The sequence below is a fragment of the Podarcis erhardii genome (genome assembly GCF_964252035.2).
Source record: "Podarcis erhardii genome assembly, chromosome: 2".
NCBI classification, from domain to species: Eukaryota; Metazoa; Chordata; class Lepidosauria; order Squamata; family Lacertidae; genus Podarcis; species Podarcis erhardii.
In genome coordinates this window covers 38,276,843-38,294,313 of record NC_138498.1, presented here as the reverse complement: position 1 = coordinate 38,294,313, position 17,471 = coordinate 38,276,843, and the positions used below count along the sequence as shown (strand labels likewise).

General features: G+C 44.5%; 1 protein-coding gene across 3 annotated transcripts in view; it reads left to right on the top strand.

The window, feature by feature from the left end:
* The window catches only part of SEPTIN9 (septin 9), a 194,293-nt gene that overhangs the window by 148,068 nt on the left and 28,754 nt on the right, over positions 1 to 17,471 (top strand). The gene's annotated exons all lie outside the window — the stretch shown is intronic.

Genomic DNA, 17,471 nt, shown 5'->3' with positions numbered 1-17,471 from the left:
AAGCAGGATGTTGCCCTTGGCTAAAACCAAAGTGCACCAGAAAGAAAAGCTACATCCTTCCTGCGCAACTGAAAAACCTTCAGAGCAGAGCACCCCTGACCTCAGCGAACCTGCGAGTGCTTCTCCTCCACCCTCTAGCCGCAGCTCAGCTCAGATCTCAAAAGCCAAGCCGCTTGGTGAATGGGGACGGAAAAGAACACCGTTTCCAGCCATTACGTTGATAATACTTAACATTTATGTAGTGTGTTTTAATATACAGTAATTACCTCCACATTGCAGCTGAAGAAGAGAGAATGGTAGCTTACATATGTAAAGGCAGCTGTGGAGTTTGTGGTTGAGGTGATATTTGAACCAAGGGACTTCCTTTCTCATAGCTGACGCTAGTAGCCAGTAACCTCTATTACTAGCTCTCAAGTTCTAAGGGGGAAAGCAACTGCCAAGAGCTATCTGCTGGCAAGACAGAATTTGCTGCATGTAAACTATCTTGGAAAGCTATACACCGTTTTAAACAAAAACCTTTTCTTTAAATCTTGTCTTGACACATATCCCCAAGCCTAAGAACTCCGCTCAGAAGTTTTTGGATTTAAGACAGTATGGTTCCCATTGACTCCCAATGGTGTAAGAAGACTCTCCCAGCACACAAGGCAGCACACAGACCCCCAAGAGTGGGATGGGGAATGTTGGGGCCACTTGCAGTATTGTTGCCCAGGGGACAGAGGGCATGTTCACATTACCACTTTAAAATGCAGCAAAGTCATTCCATCTGCTTTGTTTCAAGCTGCATTTGCACAGTGTTGTATTGATTGATTGATTGATTGATTGAATTTATATACCCAGAGGTCTCACCTCAGAGAGGGAGCAGGGAAGTCTTCACATGACCATTTTGGTTTCCTTGCTCCTGCCACACACACCCCTGAACTCCAATTTATTGATTTCATACGCCACTGGGTTGTAGGAAAAATCTCAAAGCAGTTTACAAACTCCTATTCGTGAAATTGTTGTCTGTGCATGTGTGCTCATCTGAAGCTGGTTTGAGGGAGTGGAGAAGCATAAAAAAGCAGTATTTTAAAGAAACTACAGAGTTAATATAGATTGTGGCTAACATTATGTGACTGCGGCTTCAAAAACTAGCAGTGGGTGCTCCTGGTTGTGGAGTAAATGGTAATGTGAACATATCCAAAGAACACTTTTGCCCTGGATTTGGAGGGTGATCTAGAGCCTGTGAAAGGCAAATTGCAAACCTAGTGCATGCATAACTGCACTAGGTTTAGTCTGCATGGACTTAAGCCCATTGAAGTTTAAATGTGTCAAGTTTGTAAATTTGTGGATTGTATTATTCAGGCAGTGAGATTATCCCTCTTTTATTGGGTCTTCTCTTGCTAAATTAGAAATAGGTTTGTTTTTTTAATCACAGAATTTAGTACATTGAAAAACTTAGCAAGGCTTGAAGTCCTTCTAGTGTATCACCATGGAATACTGTGGCAGGTTTCTCCTTATAGTGTTTGCATTTTGATTGTCAATGCTAACATTAGAACTCATCATGTCAAAGGTGTTCTGTCCCTAGCCCCACTCTAATCTTTAAAAAGTTCCAAAAGGAGGCTGAATGAAGAAACAACTGGGTTTGGACAGATTTTATGTATTTACTTTAAGGACATATGTAGAAAGTAGGAAAACCTGGATTTGTGTCTTTGTCCTACACAAGCTTCAATAGATTTCTGTGTCATTGCAGTGAACAGCCAGTTATTCATTTTGGCTTTACCAGGCTAAGCTTGTACTGACACGGTGTGTGAAGGAGACAAGAGGCTAAACACAGCTTCCAATTTGACATTGCCACAAAGTTTGTAGAAATGCAGCAGAGTTGTCACAACATGGAGCTGTATTAACTCTGTTTTTCTCCTCTCCAGCTTCTTTGTACAAGTGTAAAACTGCTTAGTCCGCCACTGCCTGGTTCTTCTCTTTACCTTAACTTGGAATTCCTAGGGCAGCATTCCAGGTCCCATCAGTACAGGGAAAGGAATTTTCCAGACTGCAGCAGTTATTGATAATAGAGAAGCTCTCAAAGGCTTCTGAAGGTTTTTTCAAAGTGCAGGATATTTGTGAATGTGCATTTTTGAGTCAAAGTTGTGACCCTATTTAGCTATAAGACGTAGGGTGCCTTTGTGTTCTTGTGCAGTTTCTATCTGGTGCTGCTCCAAGTATTTCACTGGTGTCCCCCTGAATGTTTTGTACCTGGGAAACCATACTTTGCCCAGTGGTTCACAAACCTGCAACTCCATTGGAGCAGAAAGGAAGGGTTGAGCTGCCCTCTGGAGGTGAGAGGCTGTCCTTGTTCATAAGCATATTTAATTTTTCCTTAACCTCTGTGATGAGCCAATTCAGCATAACCATGCCCTGCAGACTTATAATTGAGGAACCAGTTCAGTATTATAATGCAGAGCTCTCAGCAGAATTGTTCAGTTCTGAATTGCCCAACTGAATTTGGCTTCATTTTATTAGGTGATCTTGGTTCATTCTCTCCCCACTCCACCATCCCCACCAACCTGCTCTATTGGTTAAAGAAATCTCAATTAAATTTGAATTAAAATGGTGTGACACCTTTAGAGGAATGTTGCATTTCATATTTGATCCACCGTTTTCTTCCGCTACTACAGGAAGGGAGGTGGTGGTGGCAAGAGTCAGGAAGGAGTGGCTGAACATAGGATGGCTGCTTACTGGGTGGCCATTGTGGCTCTGCAGAGCATCAGATGGACATGGGGAGAGAAAGCAGGGACTGAGCATTCGAGATGAGTGTAGGAGTGAGAAACAGGAAGCCGTAGTGGGGCAAGCTGAGGAATAGACCTCTTGCAGAAGCAAACAGGAAGGCCAGGTGAATGTGTTCTTATAGTCAGAGCGAACTATCCTAATGATCCTATACATCTATGGGAAATCTAAACATATCAAGCAATCCCAGCTCAGACCTTGGAGCATGATTATGCACAGCAGAATGCCTGGCACTCTTGAGTCACTCCCGACAAGTCACTCTTCCCACACTGCCTAGCTGAGCTGACTAGCTGCAACATAATCACCAAACAGACCTCCCCACCCCAAAGCTGTTTATATTAGCCCCCCACTGAGCTGTTATTGGCTGGTTGCCCACTAGATACAGTTCAGATACCATTTTGTACAGACAATATCCACTCTTGGATCAGAGCTGGCTCCCCTCGCTGTGGATAGCAGCCTGCCGCCCGGCGCGAGAGGCACCCTGAAGCAGAGCGCCCATCACGCCGGGCAGACATCCGCAGCGTGGGGAGCCCTGCAGGAGTTTCCCGCAGGGCTCCCCTCGCTGTGGATAGTAGTCTGCCACCCGGCGTGCGGAGAGCCCTGAAGCAGAGCGCCCATCACGCCGGGCAGACATCCGCAGCGTGGGGAGCCCTGCAGGAGTTTCCCGCAGGGCTCCCCTCGCTGTGGATAGTAGTCTGCCACCCGGCGTGCGGAGAGCCCTGAAGCAGAGCGCCCTGCGCGCCGGGCAGACATCGGCCAGCCCCACAAGCTCGGGGGACAGCAGGGAGGCGCAGCGCCACCATCCCACTGCTCCTCGACCTGGTTTGGTTTCCCTGACCTGGTTTTGGGGGGGAAATAAAGGGGGGAAATTAATTTATTTCCCCCCCAAAAAACTAGGTGCGTCCTATGGGACGGAGCGTCCTATGGGACGAAAAATACGGTAGGTGGTGGTGGGAGCAGTGGCAGGGCAAAGCAGCACTTCCTGTTTCACCTCAAGTGGAGAAATGGGATGTGACACCCTGTCTTGGATAGAGTTAATAGGCACATAACACACAGCCATGCATGAGATAGCACTGAAGCAGTAGTGTGTATTTATATGTATTAGAACTCCACTTTAGGCCTGTGAGGCTATTTTGGCCAAGCCCTGCCCACCTGCCTTAAACCTAATGCCATATATGTTAGGTGCTGGAAAGGTAAAGTCATGGCTGGACCAAAATGGGGTTTGAAGGCACCATCGACCAGCTGCTTGAGGTTGCCTACAGAGCCCTCTGCATAGTGCCTGGCATAGCTCTTCTTAGGCCCTGGTGGTCAACTGATTGTTAGGGCTCCCATAATGTTGTGCACAGATCTCTGCTGGCAGAGGTGATCAGCTGACCATCTGTGCCTGCAGGGAGCCATGGGCAACATGTAGACACTTTGATCGTCACCTGACCGTAGCAGTTTCAAAGCACCACACATGTCGTACAGTTTAATTTCAAATGGTGCAGGTAAAATTGGGACACCTGATGGCCCCCATACCTGTCAAACTTGGGCTATGGTGGTTGGGGGAGATAAGGCCAGATCCTCTGCTTCAGAATGACCCTACATTGCTGAAACTTACTGATTAATCCTTGTGTTAATATTCCGCCTTTCCTGTAAGGAGTTCCTGTATTGAGTTCCTGTATTGACTTTACAACAACCCTGAGAGGTAGGTTAGGTTAAGAGAAGGTGACTGGCCTAGGTCCATCCAAGTGAGCTTCATAGCTGCATGTGGATTTGAACCCAGTCTTCAAGACCTTTGTCCAGCATTTTGCCCACTACATCACACTGGGCAGAACCCTTTTTAGGCCAGCCAAAGCAGTGGGCAGAGACTTTTGAGTTCTCCAGAACTAGATGGCAAACACAGCAACATTTCTTTCCACAGTGTTATATATGGGTCTTATGGAGGGCTGCTGCACACATTATACAGTGGGAAGCACTTGCCACTGTGGGGTGCAACTTTTTACACCCATATTCTATTAAAATATTCACCTCCCAGTTCTGTAACCTGAGTCCCAGGTAGTGCTTCTGAAGAACTGTATGAAATAGGGAAGCCAAAAGATCATGTTTCAGAAGAAAATGACAAATCAAGAAGTCAGTGGAACATGTGGGTATTTGCTCAACAGTTCTTCATTCAGATTTGAAACTCTGAAAGTTGTTAACGGAAATAATGTATATTAAAAATAAAAAAAACCACCTCCTTAGCAGTGGAATGTACACAATTTACACCAGATTTTGAAAGGGTTAGAGTTCTGACTATTATATTTAATAGGAAGCATTATTGTGGCTATATTTTAAGAGCAAACCTTGCAGGGGTGAAATCAGCACGCACCTTGCATCACCAACATTTGACATCTGACTGAAGGTGTCAGCAGGCATACAGAAAGAGTGAGTCCAGCAAGCATTGTGTGCCTGGATTTTCAGAACACTTCTGACAACAAATCTCATGTGAATCCTTTAAAGAAACTCAGAGTGAGGCATGGGGGTGGATGGGAAATGATTGGTATTCTTACAGTACCTGACTGAAAGATCTATGAGTAGGCAGGAAGGGGAATGCCAGTTACACCACCACTATGAGAGAGAGAGAAAAAAAATATTGGTGGAATTCCCCAGATATGAGGACAGAAGACTCAACAAACAGAGTCATTCAACTGGAGAAGTTGAAACAGGGTGGTGTTGTGGATGGGAAGCAGGCAAGTCTCCAGTCCCAATGTACTGCGAGTATAGGATTGCTCTGTTGGTGCCTGTAATAGGTGGGAATTTGTATCCTCCTTTGTTTTTATGTGTTCCAATTTATTCTTATTCATTCAATTTATTTTGGAAAATACAGTATATAAGCAAGCCAGAGAAACATGACGTACTGTACCTGAATCTCCAAGCTTAGTAAACAATAGCCCTCCTGGCTGATACATTGCATCACTTGGATTTTGTTTGCAAAAGTTGTGAAAAGGTGTTATTAGTAATGCTAGTACTGTTTTTATACACTCTCATCAGCCTCTCATATGGAGCGATATGGACACCAAGAGAATTATGTGCGAATCTGAGCCAGGAGTTGGTTCATAGGATTTAGATCCTTTTGACTGGCAGTAATTCTCCAGGTGCAGGTGGTGCTGTGGGTTAAACCACAGAGCCTAGGATTTGCTGATCAGAAGATCGGCGGTTCGAATCCCCACAACGGGGTGAGCTCCCATTGCTTGGTCCCTGCTCCTGCCAACCTAGCAGTTCGAAAGCACGTCAAAGTGCAAGTAGATAAATAGGTACCGCTCTGGCGGGAAGGTAAACAGCGTTTCTGTGCGCTGCTCTGGTTTGCCAGAAGCGGCTTAGTCATGCTGGCCACATGACCCGGAAGCTGCATGCTGGCTCCCTCGGCCAGTAAAGGGAGATGAGCGCCGCAACCCCAGAGTCAGTCACGACTGGACCTAATGGTCAGGGGGTCCTAATTCTCCAAGCAGGGTCTCAGGCAAGGTGGGGCTTGGAGATACTTTGGATTGAATTGGGGACGTTTTGTATGTAAGGCATGTACTCTGTCACTGACTTATGGCCCCTCCGTGCTTCCTATACTGGGTATGTAAGGCTGGTTTAGCAACCCTGTTGCTTGTTCTTGAAAGCAGCCTGCTATCTTTGTAGCTATCTTTTAAATGTAACCAAAACCTTATCTTTCTGTTTCTCCTGCAGTCTCTGGAACAGCTCAGCCCATAGCATAGCATGACAGGTCAAAATGCAGCAAATTTCCTGTTTAAACTGAATAATGACATTCATAGTTTGGCTTAACAGCCTTTGGCTTATTTATCAGTTAACACTCCCATTTCTTCCCCTTCCTCTAAAAAAACAAAATTCCATTTGATCCCCTTCCCAAGTTGCTGCATAGAGGCAATATTTCACCAACTTATAGCTGCTCCCTGGATTTTTAATTATTTTTATGTTTTGTCTTGGTGCTGTAGGAGAATGGACCATTAGATGAACTTTGAAACATTTCCAAGCCCCATTAGTCTGTGTCTGCAAATTCTTTTGAGTTTACCTCCAGGCCTGTTCACAACTGGTTTTCCTTTCAGCTTCTTGAAAGACAGAGTAGACATTTTTTCCCCCCTGAGTTCTGGTACACATTGCCTGGTACTATGCTCCACTGATACACATTTCCAAATAACATGCTTGTGGAGAGGTGTGTAAACAGACCTGTCACCTTTTCAGAGACAGGAGCTCTGTTTCTTTAATGGCAACATGGCAGACACAAATTCAACAAGTGAGGCCTTCACTGCATCAGATAATGGGATGAGAAAGCTTCTTTTGTTGGATTTCTGCCTGTTATTCATTTATCTTACAGTTTCTGTCCTACCCTCCCCTAGTGCCCGCTGAAGGCAGTGTAGTATAATTATTTAAAATCACAATGCAATAAAATATATTTTTTAAAGCCTCACATCAATAAAGCTTCCTACCTGAGATGGGAACCACCAACCATAGAATATAAAGGTAAAGGTAAAGGGACCCCTGACCATTAGGTCCAGTCGTGGCCGACTCTGAGGTTGTGGCGCTCATCTCGCTTTATTGGCTGAGGGAGCCGGTGTACAGCTTCCGGGTCATGTGGCCAGCATGACTAAGCTGCTTCTGGCAAACCAGAGCAGTGCACAGAAACGCCGTTTACCTTCCCGCCGGAGCGGTACCTATTTATCTACTTGCACTTTGACATGCTTTCAAACTGCTAGGTTGGCAGGAGCAGGGACCGAGCAACGGGAGCTCACCCCGTCGCGGGGATTCGAACTGCCAACCTTCTGATCAGCAAGTCCTAGGCTCCTTGGTTTAACCCACAGTGCCACTATAGAATATACACGGGTCCAAAATGTGTTGGTGTGAGTTTGCTAGCTCTCATGATGAAAGGTCCCCTCCAAGTCTGCAAGCTCTTGCCTGCAGCATTTGATCAAAGCATCCCTTCTTTTGCCTGCATAGCAGCTTTCACCAAACTTGTGCCCTTTATGAAAGTTGTTGGACTACAACTCTCATCTGCCCCAGCCAGCAACATTTGGAGAACACCAAGACTGCAGTGTAGCTTTCTAGGAATACAACACAAAACAATCCCATTACCCTCTGTAATTTATTTAGCCTATCTTACAGGGAGCTTTGAAGTCCCATTTGTCTGGGCAGGGGATGGCAACTGCCCCCCCCCCATGTTTCTCTCAAAACTGATCTACCATTTTTATATTTCTTCCTGATACATACACATTCCACTAGACTGAAATACCAGATTCTTCATTCTTTCAGAAGACGACCACAATTACTGTGCTCAGTGGCATATAAAGAGCAAACAGCAAAATAATTGTTTCCCAAATGTTACTCCATTCGTCTAACCATAAAAGCCTGGCTTTTGTTTCTGGGGTGGGGCAGGGGAAAAAGAATTCCAGTGCACAGAAAACCTGGTTGAAAGGGCAGACAGATTTTAAAGCAAGCATTCGTGTTTCTAGAGCTGCTTTCCTTAACAGCTAGCAACTTGGCAAAGTTCCCTTAACAGCCATATTTACTCCAAACTAAATGTGCACATAATTTTGTCCAAAACATGCATCCCAAGAAGGCGAGGGAAATAAAAAACAACAACTGGTTTTGAGGAAGACGTCTTTTTAATAGCCTGATCCTTTAGTCCCATTGGGATCAGTCAGGTTAGGCACACTTAATGCGCTGGATCATAATAATAATAATAATAATAATAATAATAATAATAATAATAATAATTTATTATTTATACCCCGCCCATCTGGCTGGGTTTCCCCAGCCACTCTGGGTGGCTTCCAACTGAATATTAAAAACAATACAGCATCAGACATTAAAAACTTCCCTAAAAAGGGCTGCCTTCAGTTGTCTTTTAAAAGTAAAATAGTTGTCTATTGCCTTGACATCTGGTGGGAGGGCGTTCCACAGGGCAGGCGCCACTACCGAGAAGGCCCTCTGTCTGATCAGGCCTTCATCAGCTTTAGGTCTGCAGTCAGGAAACCCAGTCCTGTGTTCCAGTTAAGAATGCCTCTGCCGCCCAACTGCTTCACCCATAACAAGTCATTCAGTCTCCTGAACTCCAGCCAGTTCAGTTTCCATCTTCATTGTTTTCACTTTGTCCATTTGCGGTAGCATTTGGCTTGTTCTTTGTTCACCCTCCACATTGCCCCATTAAGGCCTTGTTTGCTTTCCCATTCTGTGTTTTGAGATACCTGTACTTTTGTCTTTGGATGGGAGGACTTTGGCAAGGGAGGGGGAGAAATGAGCACCCGTGCTTTATGTGTGAGGGGGCCAGCCTTGGAATGGGCGTGGTGGTGGGGAGATATCAATAGGGATCATGTGTGCTTAGTTATACAAAGACCTTAGGGCAACAATTTAACATCACAACAACCCTGTGGAGTAGACCTACCCAGAGCATGACCTTGCCCTAAACCATTCGCCTAATTAAGGTGGGATTTGGATTTAGCTTTGCCATTTCCATCCCCATGCTCCCAACTGCTTTTCTTCACTGGCTTTTTGCATTGCTGCTGCTGTGTGTGTGTGGAAAACTGAATAAATGTATGTTGGGGTTTTTGGGGGGGAGGGGGCTCTTCACTGGCATTAATCTTCTGCTTTGAATTAGCACTCATGCTTTTGAAGTGCAGCCTTTTGATCTTCTACATTGCTTACTCAGAAGTAAGTTTCACTGAGCCCTGTTTAGGGAAGTTTTTAATATTTGATGTTTTAATCTGTTGAGAACAACCCAGAGTGGCTGGGGAAACCCAGCCGGACGGGTGGGGTATAAATAATATATTATTATTAGGAGTTCGGTGGGGCTTTTCATGAGTGTGCATAGGATTGTGACCAGGCTTGCAGAACCTTACCAGGACTCTGCTGGGAGTAAGCTTGTTGCTGCCTTTGCCAGCTCAGATTCCCCTTGGTGGGAGAGGATACACAGGCTCAATCTGTGCATGTTTACTTGGTAGAAAGGCCTGCTTGAGTCCAACAGGACTTGCTCCTTGGAAAAAAAAAAGTGCAGAGGATTGCAGACCTAGACCTAAGCATGCTTTTTTTTTTTTTTTTTTTTTGCAAGCCCCGCTGAAATGAATGACATTTACTTTTTTAAAGTAAACATGTTTGAAGACAGGATATTAGTTTCTGAGTCTGCCATGAGAGAGTTTTAACCACCAAAGCCTCATCTCCTCCTTGAAGACACAGTGCTGCCTTCAGGAGAACTTGTCCAGCCGTTTTCCTTTTTTTAAACAGCCGGGTCTGGACCTTTTCCCTTTTTAGCCGCTCTGGCTTTGCTATCTGCACCCCTGGGCAGCAATTATCCCCCACTCCCAGCTTCTGCCTACCTCCATTGCACTGTGGGATGCTCATTATTCAGAGAATGACAATGCTCCTTTGATCATTGACTAGCATTCTGAACCATGTGACCCTGGAGGGGGCGGGTCTTTCTCTGCTAACACAGCCAGGAGAATAAGAGAGTTTTCAGCTGCTTGGGTGAGTCTCCTCAAAACTGCCTTTGTTCTTTGAAATAATTCAAACTTTTTTCTCCTACCCCTTTGCACTGCAACTGCAGATAGGTTGCTTTCTCTCTCTCCTCCCCACTTCCTGCCTCAGGTTGCGTTGCCATTCTGGCTTTGTGCAGGGTGGGGGGGGTGCAGGAAGGGTGGGCTGGAGGAAGGAAAGAAATCCTTGTGTTTTGTGGGCTGTTTTATGACAAGGCAATTGGATTTGCGAGGAAGGAAGGATTCAAGCTTCTTTCTCATTCAGGTTTAGCGGTGCCTGGTGTGATGTGGCGTGGCGTGGCTTTTGGGGGGTGGGTGGGGAGGGAAGGACAAGGGTGCAGAAAGCGTGTGAGCCTCATGTCTAGGACCCTGAAACTAGCGAGGACCAGGGACTAGGGGAATTCAGTTTCCATGTCTTGACCAGATTTCTTCGCTGCAGAAAGAAAAGGGCTTTGTGCCTCACAGCTATCTCTTTGTAAATATTTGGCCAATGGAGCCGAGTGTGCTAATTTCTGCCTCTGAGGCTTCCCCACCCCACCCCCAGTTTTTCCTCTCTCCACATAGTGTACGTTGCACTCTAAAGAGAAGGGACAAAACTTCACTGTAATCCACCCCCCTCCCAAACCCATCCTCCCCTTTACTACTTATTATCTAGCCATCTGGCTTGAGAAAGCACAGTGTGAGTGCCTGGGTTTTCCTGTCTTTGCAGAACATAAGCCCCAGAGGTAGGTGTGCTGGACTTGTACATGCCTTGGTTTTTAAACTCTGCTAACTGTTCCTCTGGGAACTTCTTCCTCTCTGCCCCCCCCCCCCTCTGGGTTTTGCTATGTTCATCAGTACTGCTGGGGCTCCGCCACTTATGGGGGGTGGGTTGTAGGAAACAGAAAATGGGGCTGTATATCCCCCCCCCTTGTTTTTAATGTGTGATGGAGGAGGGAGGCAGAGAGGTTTCCAAATAAACTGTTCTGAAAAGGAATAAACTGTTCTGACAAGGAATTTTAGAGTACGGGAGTTACGGGTGCAGGATTGCTGTGGGGCAAAGTATTCTGTGTATTGGGATGTATGGGGTGTTTCTTTATAGTAAGGGTATATCTGGTGCCCCTTCTTGGTTGAAGGAGGGGAGTCGGAAGTTATTGATTTAATAACATGCAGTGTGGATTCATTTGGGAATGGATCAAATGGCAACCACCCAACCTTTGTAAAACTCATTTCCCTTTGGGCAAACTTTGCAATGAAATGCGATGTATGCAGGCCTTTGTGTTGAGGCCTACTGTGTGCCATGGGGCCAGCAGGGTAAGGTGGGTGTGGGGATGCTGAGGCCTGTTTTATTCTTGGAGGGGGGCAAGGCTGTTTTGAAGCTATCTTACACTTTTCTTTCCATCCCAAAATGTGCTTCTTTAACCTTTAAGTCTTTGCAGTTTTGCCAAGATAACCACATGGAGTGCACAGGGGGGGGGGTGGGAAGGAGTTGCAGTTGCTCCTTTCTTTTTCTTTTTTGCAAGCTGAGAATGAGAAGGGAATGTAGGAAGGGAAGGGAATAGATCTGAAATGCAAACTTATCCATTCACAGTTGTGGAGTGGAGTGAAGGGAGCAGTATGGGCCCTGTGGTTTCTGAAGGGGGGCACTAATCCATGCAGTGCCAAGGTGCATGGGTTGTTTGCGTTCCCTGGTAGGTGCCCTCTGCAGTCACTTCCAGAAGAGGGTTTGCACACGCCAGCACACCTTCCCCAAATCAAATCTAAAAACAACTTTCCCTTAAACTCAAAACTTCCCTTGTGTATGAAACTGACATCCTTGCTTTAATTTTCCCAGTGGGAAAGGAAAAATGCTTCCCCTATCTTCTCATGCTAACAAAGCTGAGACTGGGATGAACCTGACCTGATCTAGTGCAGGACCCACTGGGACCTCCTGTGTCCTCCATGAAGGAATAACAACTTTCTTTTCCGTTCCTCCTATCCCTATAACAAGCCGGGACAAGAGGCTGAGTATGTGCAGCTGGGATTCTAATTGTGCCATTGTTCCTAGCTGATGGGGAGACAGATTGCAGTTACTGAGTCTTGCATGCCAAATCTTTTCTTCCTAGCAGGAATGGGTAGGTTGTGGTTTTTTGGGTTGTTGTTTTTTTACTACTGAAGGCAAATCTCCCTCTTCATTCAAATCCCTTCTCAAACTTCATATTGTGAAAACGTTGGCTCGATATCTCAGTCCCTTTCTTCAAGCAAAATGATGCTTAAGCATGTGTAATATCATTTGCTTGTGTCGATTCAATGTAGTATCTCATATCCTCCCCCCCCCCCCAGTTACCCTATCCTATCTCCCTCTATTGTTCCATTCCCTCCCAGCTGTTTCATACTTCAAAATCTAGACTGGAAGCTCCTTGAGGCAGAGACCTGTCCTTTTTCTTCATTTGCTATATTTCTCTGCAAGGTGCCATGTTCACTGATGGTTCTGTGCAGATGATAAAAGCCGGATGAGCTGCAGGATATTTTAGGCATCCTTAATTTGCATAAATGTGGTGGCCGCCGGATCATTATCTTTTTGCATTTCTCTAGTGCATTTCCTTTCGTTTTGGAGAAGACATAAGAGTGGTGTTGGCCTTGTAATCCCCTTCCTTTAGTCCACTCTACAATCATACCCTTGTTGTTTTGTAGCAAAGTTACTGGACTTGAACTGAGGGGAGATTGTTGTTGTATTGTGTGTGTATATCATAATGTAAGTTGCCTTACTGTGTGCTGTGCCCCCAAAAGCAGCCTATACAGTTTATAAATAACATGTATTATGGCTTAAGAAGCTAGATCTGAAGCCTGCAGGCGATGGGAAATAAATTAGCCTTTTGAAAAAGGAAGAAGCTTGTTTGGACTATGTTTGTAGGAGTGCCTTGTAAGAGGAAGCTCATTAAACCTTTTGTGTATTGATCATCCCTGTTTCAATTAGAGCCAGTGAAAGCTTCTGGGTTTTCTCTTTCTATCTCCATGTGGGGAATACAGTGGTGCCTCGCAAGACAAAATTAATCCCTTCCGTGAGGCTCTTCCGTATAGTGGTTTTTTCGTCTTGCGAAGCAAGCCCATTGACAGCTTAGCGGATTAGCGCTATTAGCGGTTTAGCAGCTTTTAGCGGATCAGCTGATAAGTGGCTTAGGGCTTAGGAAAAGGGGGGGGGGAGGAAAAACCCCCGCAGGAACTCGCAAGACATTTTCGTCTTGCAAAGCAAGCCCATAGGGAAATTAGTTTTGCGAAGCGCCTCCAAAATGGAAAACCCTTTCGTCTAGCGGGTTTTCCATCTTGCGAGGCGTTCGTCTTGCGGGGCACCACTGTAAGTGTTGGCCTGCCTCTTGGTTGAAGGAGCCTTTGAAACAAGTAAGAGAGAAAAGAACTAAGCTAGCTCATAGTTTGAAAAAGCTCCAGAGAGATTGTGCACACATTGCCCCATGCCAAGAGATGTTTGTGCCGTTTACTAACAGGCCAGCCTCCAAGCTGTGGCTGAAGGGCATTCTACTAGCAGGAAGGTAAAGTAAGGATGTAAACTGCCTTCTTCCTATAGCAAAATAGCAGCGTCAGATACCCCAGGCTACAAAATGCTTACTCCATGATAAAGGGAATTAAAAAGGAAGGAAGGCGCAGAGAGGAAGAAAAATCTCCCACACCAGCATGTATGAAACTTGGGGGAGTGTCTTTATTTTTTTTTAAAATAAAATTTATTAAGAGTTTAAAGATTACAAAAAGAAAGAAAAAGAATTAAACATGACAATATAATAAAATACAAAAACAAAAACACTACATGAAACATTGAATTAACAAAACAAAACAAAAACAGTTAAAAACACTTCCAATATTTTCAATCTTAACTTTCATTCACTTGTTGCATTGACTTCCTCACGCCTCCCTTTTTGTATTCCACTTCACTTAACTGTTTCAGCAATTCCTTTCCATCTTCATCTGTTTTCTGTCCTGTAATTAATCTTAACATATTCTAACCTTATTTTTTCCCTTTAATACATTAACAATCTATCTGTACCTAGTTCTTTATAACATTTCTGCCAAAGCCATATAACTTCATTCCACCATTTTTCTATAGCTCATTAATTTTACAATATTTCTGTAAATAATCTTTAAATTTTTTCCAATCTTCTTCCACCAACTCTTCTCCCTGGTCTCGGATTCTGCCAGTCATTTCCGCCAATTCCATATAGTCCATCAACTTCATCTGCCATTCTTCCCGGGTGGGTAAATCTTGTGTCTTCCAATACTTCGCGATGAGTATTCTTGCTGCTGTTGTTGCATACATAAAGAAAGTTCTGTCCTTCTTTGGCACCAATTGGCCGACCATGCCCAGGAGAAAGGCCTCTGGTTTCTTCAGAAAGGTATATTTAAATACCTCCTTCAATTCATTATAAATCATCTCCCAGAATGTCTTAATCCTTGGGCATGTCCACCAAAGGTGAAAGAATGTACCTTCAGTCTCATTACATTTCCAACATTTATTTCCGGGCAAATGGTAAATTTTTGCAAGCTTGACTGGTGTCATGTACCACCTGTAAATCATTTTCATTAAATTCTCTCTTAGGGCATTACATGCCGTAAATTTCATACCTGTAGTCCATAACTGTTCCCAGTCAGCCATCATTATGTTATGTCCAACATCTTGTGCCCATGTAATCATAGCAGATTTCACCGTTTCATCCTGAGTGTTCCATTTCAACAGTAAGTTATACATTCTTGACAAATTCTTAATTTTGGGATCTAACAATTCTGTTTCCAATTTTGATTTTTCCACCTGGAAGCCAACTTTTTTATCCAAGTTATATGCCTCCATTATTTGGTAATAATGAAGCCAATCTCGCACTTTGTTTTTTAATTTTTCAAAGCTCTGCAGTTTTACTCTGTCTCCATCTTGTTCCAAAATTTCCCAATATTTCGGCCATTTGGCCTCCATATTGAGTTTTTTCAGTGCCTAAACTTGGGGGAGTGTCTTTAGTCCTTTGTGTACAGGAGAGGATTTGCCAGCAAATAACATGTCCTTCAGCATTTGAGAGTGGTTGGCGTTGCACAGCAGTTAAACTCTTGAAGCCTGTGCACACTTGGGAGTAAGTCCACGCACATGCAGTGAGGGTTGTTTCTGACTAAACATCCTGTATGAGTGTGCAACTTGGTTTCTAAGATTAACCTAAGCTTTGCATCTGTAATGGGAGTATTCATTACAGGTATTTAATGGGGTTCCACGGAAAGGGGCCTTTGTGCACAAACAAGTGGGGAAATTCATTTCAAATGATTTAATCGCGTCCAACCATTCTGAAGTGCTATTGATGTTTGAGAATTACTTTATTCTAAATGATAACAACTGGGCTGGAAGGTGGGAATTTAGTTTGGAACACTTCAGTCCAAATCCTACCTTGCCAAATTAGGCAGATAAGCTGCCTACATTGGAGACAGCAATATATTTTTCCAAGTGGGCGACAAAGCAAATATGCAAAATAAATGAACACATACAACTAGCATCTTGAGAAGGTTGAATATTTCTGGCAGATCTGGTGACTGATCAGTGGTGAGGCCTGAGTAGAGCTGGCCTCTGATAAACTTCTTTCCAGCTGTACAGCTCCATGGGTTCACAGCGGGTTGACCTGCTAGGTAGACCTGGCATCCAGACAATGCAACAGCAACCCTCATCCCCACCCCGCACCCTGACTCCCTTCACCTTCTGTAGCCCGTAACTAATTGCACTGCTGCTACAATTAACTTCACAGCACCTCACCCCACTGCATTTCCCTAAAGAAATAAAATAAAACCAGGTTAACAACACTGGACTACACTCCAGAGTTGTCATACTCATGTTGCTTAAGGAAGGGTGTGGGTAGTGTTATCACAACACTGGGCCACTTTGTAGGGTTGGCATAACTCACACCTTCTCAGCCACAGTCTTGCTCCCTGCAATATAATAATAGAGGACTTTAGTGGCATTAACAAAGTACTTTTTAAGATGTTTAGAAACTCAGAAAATTCTTTTCCCCCCCCCATGCAATAAGACTTGAATGAGGAAGCTCATGAGCTTCTGTGTCCTCTACTACCATTTGTTTCTGAGTTGACACACTTCCCTAGTCAGAACCACACTAAAATTCTGGAAATCTGTCCCCGCCCCCCATGGGGCAGTGATCACTTCCCCACCAGAGAAGATAAGCAGAAAAGGCTTAAAAACAAACCAAGAACTTAGATAACAATGAGTGTTTCACTCTAGCTTTCTAGGATTTCATTGCTAGGAATTCATTGCCTAAAAACACTGAAAGGTGGAAGCAAGCTAGTTTCGCACAGAACAAATGAGAAGAACAGTACCTGTACATTTTGCCTTCAGGAGATTATGGTCTGGGGAGAACCCCAATGAGCACGCGTATTGAGATGATTATTGAGATTATATATGTGAAATGCAGGAATTAAAATGGGAATAATATTATGAATCAGGGTTCTTCACTTTTCACAGTGGCTGTCATGCCTCAGCATGACAGGCAGGTGTTTTTCTCTATACTATATTTGCACTAATCTATGCCATTGTGCTGTTTTCATTGGCTGTTTTCCAAAGTTCTAAAGACAGGGATGGGGGAAAGATGAGGAGTCAGGAGGGGGAAAGTTAGGGACTGCAGTAAATGACTTGTGGGAGTTAAGGTCTTGATGGGGGGGAAAGGGGTGTGTGACAGTTCTGGTCCTCTGGTGACAGGGGGGGAAGAGAGAGGAGGAATTGGGGAAGGAGCAGGTGGAATTGGGTGGGGATAAAGGTGACATTTGAAGGAATGATGGAAAATATGGGAATAGGAAGGTGTGAGAGGGAAGTTTTAGGGCTCTGGTGATGGAGAAAGAAAGCTGGAAATGAGGAAGAATTGAAGAGGGGGAAAATGGGAGTGTGGCGTTAAGGCAGGCATTTGCAGTGCTGTGGGAAAGCAAGAGGGGGCACTGGGGGAAATGAAAGAGAATATGTCAGTGTCCCTTGCTCCATGCTGCACTCAAATTCTTCCCTCTTCCAGTCCTCAGCTCCCTCATATGAGACATATAAAGGATGTGGTCCCCTCAAATATTCCATTGTGCCTTTACATAATAATGTGTTTCTCCCCTGGTGCCATGTGCTGTCTTCAACACGAAGTTCCAGATTCAGTATAGTAATTTAGAACAGATATTTCATTAACAAGGAAGAACCATTATAAGTACAGCATCCATCTCCAACTGAACAGGCTGGACTGCTCT